At 37.8% G+C, this 10,364-nt stretch overlaps 1 protein-coding gene across 1 annotated transcript in view; it reads right to left on the reverse strand.

The window, feature by feature from the left end:
* Nucleotides 1-7,091, reverse strand: part of LOC127638888 (cyclin-dependent kinase 17-like) — a 62,689-nt gene extending 55,598 nt beyond the window's left edge. Inside the window, exon 1 of the mRNA XM_052120615.1 lies at nt 6,814-7,091. The gene's annotated coding sequence lies outside the window, so the exon portion shown is untranslated. The remainder of the gene's footprint in view (nt 1-6,813) is intronic.
* Between the last annotated feature and the right edge of the window lie 3,273 nt (nt 7,092-10,364).

Raw genomic sequence — 10,364 nt, forward strand, 5'->3', positions numbered from 1 at the left:
TTTCAAAGTGACCGTGAGTGAATACAATGCCTGCCCACAACAACTGCTTTATTATACTCTTTTAGTACGGTCAACGGCAGGCGCGTGTGCCGACCATGCGTACAGACAAGGACTGTCCGTATAATGTCCATTTTGTTTACATATGATTTGCTTACATATGAAATTCTCTTTCAGCTAATGCTATATACAAGGAACCTTCTAACTTGGTACATTGCAAATATATGAATAATAAAAAAATAAAAAAACAGGGCCCAAACTATGCAGTTTATATATAATAGAAATAAATTGTGTATGGCATACATTCTCATACGGTTAGCTAACCTTGCCGAGAATTCCGGGCCAAGAATGGTTTATAATCGTGCTGTGTTAAACCATGCTTAAGTGCAAAAAGCTACTGAAACCGTTCCGTATCGCACTCAGAACCGTTCGGTCCAAAAGCGGCTAGTGTTGCTGTGTCAAGCTGGCCAGAGCAAAATAAACATACAGACCGTACATAAATTGGCCTATGCAAGTAAATTTACTTCTTTACAATGGGTGGCATTCCTGTCGTTATATTACTGGGTTTAATTTTAATGAATGCAAAATGTATTGAGTTTATTTAATGGGACTTTTACAACAGCATTTCTGTGCGTGCACAGAGAGGTGCTCGAGGGATGTGTGGGCACGAGGCAATCGGATGGCAAAGAAAGTGGCTGTCCCCGAAATCGTTCACTCATTAACTATATAGTGAATGGCAGTAAGTGAACGAAATGAGTGAGTGAATTTGGATGCTGACTTATACACAGAGCGTCAAAGCAGAAACAATTGTCACATATGAACTTAAAATACTTGGGCCTCACTTGTAATTCTTATTAAATAATATATTAATACAATTAATTCTGATTATCATTTTTAATATATAAATATATATTAATATAAAGACTAAACACATTTTATCAAATGTACATTCTTGTATTTATTTGTTATAATTTAGTATCATTAAACTCCAATTCAGGCTGGGCAGTGTTTCTGGGTGCATCGCACCCTCATTCTACCAAATTATCAAAACCTACATGTTATAACAAAATATTTAAATCATTCACAGAATTATCATTTCCACTGTGTGCAGTCTCCAGAGTTAAAATAATATGACCTCACTGAATTATTTAGTAAACAAAGATTTCTTTAGTTGCAGGGAGGAGGGCGGGACCAGGTCGTGATGCTGCACACCTGGCACCTAATCAGGCTAATCAAGCCCTCAAGAGGGATAAAGGCGACCAGAGGCGGCAGTTCCGAGAGAGTGAGTTACGGGCAGCTGCCCGATATGTGTTTTCACATCTTAATTTGTGTTATTCAGAAGAAAGAAAGTCCTACACATCTGGGATGGTATGAGGGTGAGTAAATGATGAGAGAATTTTCTTTTTTGGGTGAACTATCCCTTTAAATTGATAGCTCAGCCATAATTTGTTCTAAACCCGTGTGACCTTCTGTATTCTGTGGAACACAAAAGATGTTAGACAGAATGTTAAAGACTGACAGTCTCAGTCAACATTCACTTTCAAAATATGGAGGAAAAAAAACACATTCCCTGAAAGTAAATGGTGACTCAGGCAAACATTCTGTCTAATATCTCATTGTGTTGCATGGAAGAAAGTCATATGGGTTTAGGACAACATGATAAATGATAATTTCCATTAATAATAATAATAATTCTGTAATACATGTTAATTGTCTATTATGTAATGGAATATAAGGGAGTTAATGCCCATTATATAATTTTTTTTTAATTTTTAATTTTATAATTTTTAGTTTATAATTTTATAAACTTTTACTTGAGTACAGCTTTTGGCTACTCTGCCCACCTCTGTTCATTGTGTGGGGGTGCAGAGTCCAGGGCTGCAGGGTTTAGAGACAGAAAAAACTGAGAGTAGGCCATTAGTTTTAACAACCGTAACACACAAATGACACAACAACAGAGCTTGCCCTAATTTAGGCCCTGTTGTGATACCTCTCCAGGGTTTGGTAAATTTATGCTTATGTGGTTGTTTTTTTCTGAAAGGTGTTCAAATAGCCCATAGCAGTTTTGTAATTGCAGAATTGAGTGTGCAATAACATTTCTGCATGACTTGGCAAAAGCTGAATGTCAATCACACCCCTATGCAATAAGCAGAATAACACGAAATCATTATGATGTCATTACAGTAAAGAGAGGGCCACACATGAACTCCCTAATTAGGTCACTTCCTGTGAGGTTCACCACTTCCTCTTTAAGGAAGACATAAGAAGAGAATGTTCTGAACAATTCATGTACACCCCCATAGATAAGGGATGTGAAATCTGTGCATTTCTCACAAGATCAATTGCAAGAGGGACTAATTACAACTCGAATGACCGTTTTCCGTACACACAGAACATTCCACAGAAGACGTGATGGTATCCAAGCTGGGTCACATCCTTGAGAGGGAGAGAGAGAGTTAGCTTAAGAAACAGAAGTAAAAGAGAGTTCTTGTTGCCATTAGCAACATGCCCTTTCCAGAAGACATGAATACTTTGCTAGCAGTGTCCAAAAAGTGCAAACTTCCTCAAGAATTTAAACTAGCCTACATATTCCATGTAGCAAAAGACATGAACCCTAAAACAACTTTCCCATCCTTGTCTCAATCGTTAACACCTGTACAAAACAGAAAACAGATGGGCTTTTATGTTCAGTATATCGCATCATTTTAAAAAGAAGCAACTGACCTTGAAGATTTGCTTTTTCTTCTATATTTATTTGCCTTTTATAAACAACTAGCATTTAACATTCTGAACAAAAGTGGTGCTAGCACTTGTAAAACTTGAAGCAATGATGCCGGGGTGTTGCTATCTGGTTGCTAGTGTTCAGGGGTGTGTTTAACATTTTGCTGCTTGTACAGCACCTTTCACAGTACTTATTGTTTTAAAGCAGCTTTTGCAGAAAACCATGACTTAAAATACATGTCTTAAGACTACCAAGTTTGCAAGCCAGATGAGTGGAACATTTTCTGGATTTCACACATTAGAAAGACAGTAAACTACCTAGAACAAAAGATGCAGCATACATAAGGCTATGTGATAATGAGGTTTTTATATTTAACTACAAAGACCACCACATGGAACGATTCTGACTTTCAGTTTTGTGTGACTGAGTATGAAAATAGTGTGTCTGAAGATAGCCAAGGCAGCAGAGGTGGGAGAGAGCAACAGTGTTGTCTGCAGGATTCATCTTGGGGCACAGAAACCTTACCAAGTAAAGAAGATTACCTTATTGTCAGGGGGAATCCAGGGGTATTCTGCCCCGGCAGATATTATTTGCAAAAACTCCACCAACATTTTAATTCTGGTGACTTTCTTGCGCTAAAAAAGCAGATGCAGTGCACCGGAACACCGGAGCACAATGCAGCAGAAGTTCTTTTAAACTTGTCACGGCATCTAAAAAAAAAAACAGCACTCCTTTGAGACAAAATGCGGCAAAAACCACAACCATCTAGCTTATGTTTGCACAGGAAAACAATAGAAAAACAGCGTAGGTGGATGGAAAAACACATTCGGTGTGAACGGCCTCTTATTCACATGACGCAGCGCTAATTGAAGTTTCTCAGAGTTACCTCTCAAAAACATTGTTTCAACTGATTGTAGTGAAATATCCACTTCATACAGTTCTCTGTTTGCTTTCTCTGTTCCTTAGTATCCCGATACGGTTTTACTGATTGAGAAATCTCTCCAGATGTTTCAGTAAATGTGCAGTCCGAAATAATCAAACTGAATCGCCAATCAATTCAGACCATTTTGCAAACCGTTAGGCCAATTCACTAAAAAGAATGATGCGAATCGGGCATCACTAGTTCTGGTTTTACACAGCTGACAGAAATGCATCATGATGTCTAAAATATTCTCAGGGAATATGTTTCTCAGGTAGGTCCGAGCGCTCATAATACGTACAGCGCATACAGCTGCAGGCTGCAGGAGAGCGAGTGGGTGTGTACTCATACAGAGTAGTGCATCAGCTGTTCTCTAGAAAATTATCTTCTGCACATCATGCTCTTGACCTACCGATTGGACAAGAACCTCAAAGTCAAGAGAACAAGAGACATCGGTTCTCATATAACAGAACCCACTGCCTTGGTGGAAGCAGCTTTGCCTTGCACAGGTCAAGTTACATGAAAGCCTTCAACAATATGTTTTCCCTCTTTCCTACCTTGCGGTTGCAAGCAAAAAAGCATGAACAATCTCTGTGCAAAAAAAACAAAGAGAACAAATCAATGCATGAAATTGAGGCCACGTTTTTCCTCTTTCTTTCACCTTTACACTTGATTTGTTTCTTTCCTTTATCTCCTTCCCAATGTTCAATTTTAACAGAGGGGATTTAGTATCTCTGAGAATTATTACATCATAATGGTAATCTGTTATGCTAGGAAAAGAGGAAACATGCGACGTTAAGTCGAATAACATGGGAAAAGAAAACAAGACAAAATAGAAACTCTAGTCTCAAGACACTCAGGCTCATGGGATTCTTCTGCTTTCTTCTGTAACAACTGTTAATGTGGTATCATCAAGACCAACATATTATCTGTTTTGTGTATTGGGAAATATAGAAATTAGAATATTTTAAACATTTATCCTTCTGTTTCTCTCAAAGAGACCTTGGGTTCTTTCATAAACCATAACACCAAGTATTAAAGATCAGCTCGCAACTTGTGCCGCATAAATTTGGTAACAGATATGAATGTTACCTGAAATTGTGTGACTTTTGAAGAGATGTGCCATTACTTGGAGGTGGACTTTTTTGACTTTCAAGTTAGAAACCACCTAGCAGCCACCCAAAACACCTCAACAACTAGGGCTTGCAAAAACAATCAAAGCAACAACCTAGCAACCATACAGAACACCCTACCACCCCAACACTCTTCCATTACAGATGTTCCAAGTACAGAACACCCTAGGATCCCTAACACCCTTCCATTTCAGATTTTCCAAGCTTACAACTGGTTCCGTTTCTGTTTTGAAGATTCTAAAACCCCAAATTACCTCTAAGCCCTCGAAGTTCAACCAATCACAGCACCTCAACCGGAACAAAGATGTTTACTCCTCATGCTATCAGACAATTATTACACAATCTCTCAGAGTTAAGAGGCTCAAGGATGAAATATGGGTACAAGACAAAAAAAAAGTGTAAAGTGTGTGCATGGATGTGTGTGATAAAGAGAGAGGCAGTTTTTTTAGTTGCCGTTTTATGGGGCATGCATAATCAGCATGATCAACCAAAACAGGACTGTCAACTACAAAAGACCCAGAAACGACAAAGGGCACCTTGTAACCTTGCTCTTCTGTCACAACATGACACTGTATCATGACCTTGATCTGGGTGAGGCATGGGCCTATTGTCCTGTTGTTATATTGTACTTCATCTTTAAACACATAACTAGAACACACAAAGACATTATGACAGATGACTGCAATAGCTATGCCAGGCATACACCTCTATATCCAACATTTCATCCATCACCATGCGTCACATAACATGAGGGCTTCCAAGCGAGTGAACGACCAAGCCAATGAGAACAACCACTGCAGAGCTCCAGATTTGGGTCATCCACACAACAGCTGCATGCCAGGCTGTGGAACGCACCCTCATTTCCATTTGAAGAGCCCCTGATTGAGAGATGGGCATAATTTCTGGCAAGCACCTCAATAGGCCACCAGCCCATTATCACACATCCAAACTCGGAGCACATGACACACACATTAATGTCCATGCATACACAGATGCTCACTTGTGGTATTCATTGCATGCACATTTGTATCCAGTGAATTTGTTTGTAAGACATAAATAGACAAGTCCCAGGCATAAAGGAGGGCATATGAAGTCTGCACCATGCTGATGTTCTCAACATTCAAGGGTAATAGTGAAACCCCTTAGCTCTGAGATACATTTGTCCATGTTAACGATTCATTAAACAATTTCCCAGTGTTGTGATGTCACCTGGGGTTTGACATGAGAAATCTGTCATTGAGGTTTTGCCATAATATTTTTGCAGCAATGATTAATCTTGGCAACTGTCCATTTATAGATGTAAAATGTTTAATTGTTAGTTATTATGCATTAACAAATGTTACCATATACAATCTATGAAAAATATATGTAATATTATATATTAAAATTAACATTAACTTGTATTAATCCAGTGAGTGCTGTAAAACTATTTTTATTGTTAGTACAAGTTAAAAAAAAAATTATTCAACCTATTGCAAAGTGCTGTATTAAATTATCTTACATGAAGAACACAACTATGTCTATTAAGAGGACAACACAGTCTTTTTAGACCATGAACTGGTTCAACTGAAGTGATGGAATTCGGTCAGACTCAGAACTCGACAAACAACACTTCAAACCAAGGGCTTTTATTTTCCTTTTATAACTTAACAGCTTTAACACGACATACTTCGTGTAGATAAAACAACAAAGTATGTCGTATGACAAAACAAAATGCTAAACCAGATTATTGGACCAACCGTTAGTCAGAGCTCGAATTTTGTTTGTTGAACTACAAAGTGATTCGTAAAGATTAATGACTAATATTACATAGTATCTTCCGCACTCGGTGTTGTTTACGGAAAAAGAGAGTGATTCCACAACATAAATTAGAACTGTCACTGTAACTTCTTTTCATTGTATCTTTCACGTGTTATGTTTCTGTTGCCACAGTACCGTTCGAATGTTAAAACAATGCATGTTACATTACATATTTGGAACGTTTCGTTTAGAGCGTCACATCTACCTTCCGCTTTGGCAAATATAGCGATTTTCACACTCACCAGAGACGGTGAACGTTGTTTGAGTCCCTGCCCTCGCCTGCTTCACGGAGGCCGGATGCCGTCTTTCCACTCTTCGCCAATGGACGCAAACACAAGTCGCCTTTCCGACAAAAAAAAAGACGCAATCTCTCCCGTCCTATGTCGTTCAAACTTATGCCGATATCCTCACTGGAACGGGTCGAGTAGCTAACGGATGAGATGCGGTTGTTGGTTCACTATGGCGATCGTTTCCCTTGAGCGTATGTGACGGTTGTTCAGACCGGGAGGGGTGTTTGCTGCTAGTGCTGCCTGTCTACTGACACCTCCGCCTAGAGGTGACATCGGAGGAAGAGGAAAAACCTGCCTTCACAATTATTCGAGCGTTGCACTGATCTGAAAACAGTCATACAGCGCCACCTGCCGTATAAAAAGGCGCATTGAAATATATTTTCTCTCGCTAGGCTTCCGGTCGGTGTGGTAAAGTGGACAAACATCCGTTGCTGTAGACTAGCTCTCGATTGTCTCTAGAGTTTGTATTTTGTATTTAATTTTTTTTCCGTACATAGATGGTTTTCTTCAATTTATGTAAATGAAGTACAAATTAAAAAGTCGTTTGAAGAATTGAAAAAGCTTATTTTTATGGAATCGTGCTGTTAACAACTTTTTGGTTGTAACTGGAAAAAATGTTTAGTTATATGTATTAGGAACCTTTTATTAGTAATTACTAGCCTACAAATGAGTAATTAATCCGATTTTCGTTTCTGTCATTACATCTGTTCTTACAGTTTTGAATAGTAGGTTATTATATGATAGCTTTCACTGATAGATAAAACAAATATTATTACAAACATTATATACTGCAAAACAGATCACTCGATCATATACTGTACGTTAAAATAGTTAAAATCTCATGACATTTATTATATATATATATATATATATAATGTACAGATTCAGCTGTTTCGGAAGGAAATTGGTACTTTAATTCACCAAAGTGGCATTCAACTGATCACAAAGTATAGACAGGACATTAATGATGTAAAAAACAGCACCATCAGTATTTGAAAAAAGTCATTTTTGATCAAATCTAGACTGGCCCCATTTCCAGCAGCCATCACTCCAACACCTTATCCTTCAGTAATCATGCTAAATTGCTAATTTGGTTCTTGAAAATCACTTGCCATTATATCAAACACAGCCAGAAGCTATTTGGTTCATTAAATGAAGCTTAACATTGTCTTTGTGTTTGTTTTTGAGTTGCCACAGTATGTAATAGACTGGCATGTCTTAAAGTCAATATTAGGTCAAAATGGCAAAAAAATAAGAAATTCTCCAGAAACTCGTCAGAAAAAACTGAAGATTTCATACAAAGGTGTACATTACAGTCTTTAAAGACAAAGGACAACTGGCTCTAACAAGGACAGAATGAGATGTGGAAGACCAGATGTACAACTAAACAAGAGGATAAGTACATCAGAGTCTCTAGTTTGAGAAAGAGATGCCTCACATGTCCTCCGCTGACAGCTTCATTGAATTCTACCCACTCAACACCAGTTTCATGTACAACAGTAAAGAGAAGACTCAGGGGTGCAGGCCTTATGGGAAGAATTGCAAAGAAAAAGCCACTTTTGAAACAGAAAAACAAAAAGAAAAGGTTTGAGTGGGCAAAGAAACACAGACATTGGACAACAGATATTTGGAAACGAGTGTTATGGATCTTAACCCCATTGAGATTTTGTGGGATCAGTTAGACTGTAAGGTGCGCGAGAAGTGCCCGACAAGACAGACACATCTATGGCAAGTGCTACAGGAAGTGTGGGGTGAAATATCATCTGAGTATCTGGACAAACTGACCGCTAGAATGCCGAGGATCTGCAAAGCTGTCATTCCTGCATGTGGAGGGTTTTTTTATGAGAACTCTTTGAAGTAGTTTAAGAAGCTCTGAACATGGTTTTTTTCCCAAAATGTAATAGTAATTTTTCACATTGTTAATGTCCTCATTATTAATGTCCTGTGATCATTTGTGATCAGTTGAATGCCACTTTGGTGAATAAAAGTACCAATTTCTTTCCATAAAAGCAAAATCTGCACAATATTCAACTTTCGGCTGCCAGTGTAAGTGAGACCATAGCAAAGACTTATTTTTGCTAAATAAGATGGGCTGTTTTAGTATTTCCATAACTGCTGATCACAACAGTCTCTAGAAATTAATCCAAATGGTGTCTAAAACAAAAAGCATCCAATGAGCAGCAGTTCTACGTATGTAAGTGCCTTGTTGATGAGAGAGGTCAACAGAGAATGGCCAGACTAGTTTGAATGGACAAAGTCTGTGGTAACTCAGATAAAACAAATAAAGAAAATTATCTCAGAATGCTTTTCTGAGATGCGGGTTGGCGCTGTTTTGGCGGCATGAGGGGGACCTACACAATAATAGGCAGGTGGTTTTAATGTTGTGGCTGATCGCTGTATATATTAATTTATATCATGCATATACATGAACCACTCATGTTTAGCATGTGACTTACTACCAAAATACAACATAATGAAAAGTGTGACCCATTTTCCAAACTGATGTCATTCAGGAAAGTATTTTGTTATTTCCTTTGTCATTTGAGAACCTTTGAAACCTCCAGTGAGATTTCAACAGATTGCATAAAATGATTTGGTATCTCTGAAAGCCAAATTGGTGTTATTTCTATTAGCCACATTCTGTTTGTCAGATATAGGCAAACACAATCAACACATGCATTCACAATCATTGATTTACACTGACAGCAAAGACCGATTTGTAAGCGGGACACTTTTTTGTTCTGGGAATCAACACTGTGTGATTCCGTTTAACAATAGAACTTACAGTAGTTTGACAGAGGAGCTGTTGCATTATTTCGTTGTCCGTGAGGCATTGTATCACACAGTAATTGCAAGATTATTTCAACATGTGTCACATGAAAAGAAAGTTTTGCAATGTACATTAACCTCAGCATGGGGTAATTCAGGTTATTCCACTTAAGGGAAGGACAAATAAAAATCAGCTGTTTTATATTTTCAATTTATGTCATTTTTTTAAGGCATGTAAACTTTGTGATGTGATGAGATATGACTCACAAACTTGAAATCATGAACAACACATACAATAAAGCAATCAAAGTAAAATAAACAATGTACCTTGGTAATGTCACTGTATTCTTTGAATGACTTGAAAGTTATAGGGTCCTCAAAATGTTAATAAAAATAAGCGACAGGGAACCCACATTTTTATCAATACAAACAATAGTTGTCTGATATGAATTCTATATATTTTGCATGTTCAGGTCATTTGACTGTCAAAAACAAAACAAAACAAAAAACAACACCAACAAAGCCTATTTGATGTGTAGAAGTCAGGTTACAAGGAAACTTGCCACTTTCAATATGAGCAATTTTCTTTAAACTGCATTTCACAAACAGGGAATTATTGTTCATTTAGAAACCGAGAACTGATGTTAACATCAGCACCCACTGATGCAAATCTGTATTAGCCAATAACAATAAAAGTTACAATAAAAGGACCGGTTCATTATAGTAGCTGTAGT

Source organism: Xyrauchen texanus, chromosome 47, assembly GCF_025860055.1.
Source record: "Xyrauchen texanus isolate HMW12.3.18 chromosome 47, RBS_HiC_50CHRs, whole genome shotgun sequence".
NCBI classification, from domain to species: domain Eukaryota; kingdom Metazoa; phylum Chordata; class Actinopteri; order Cypriniformes; family Catostomidae; genus Xyrauchen; species Xyrauchen texanus.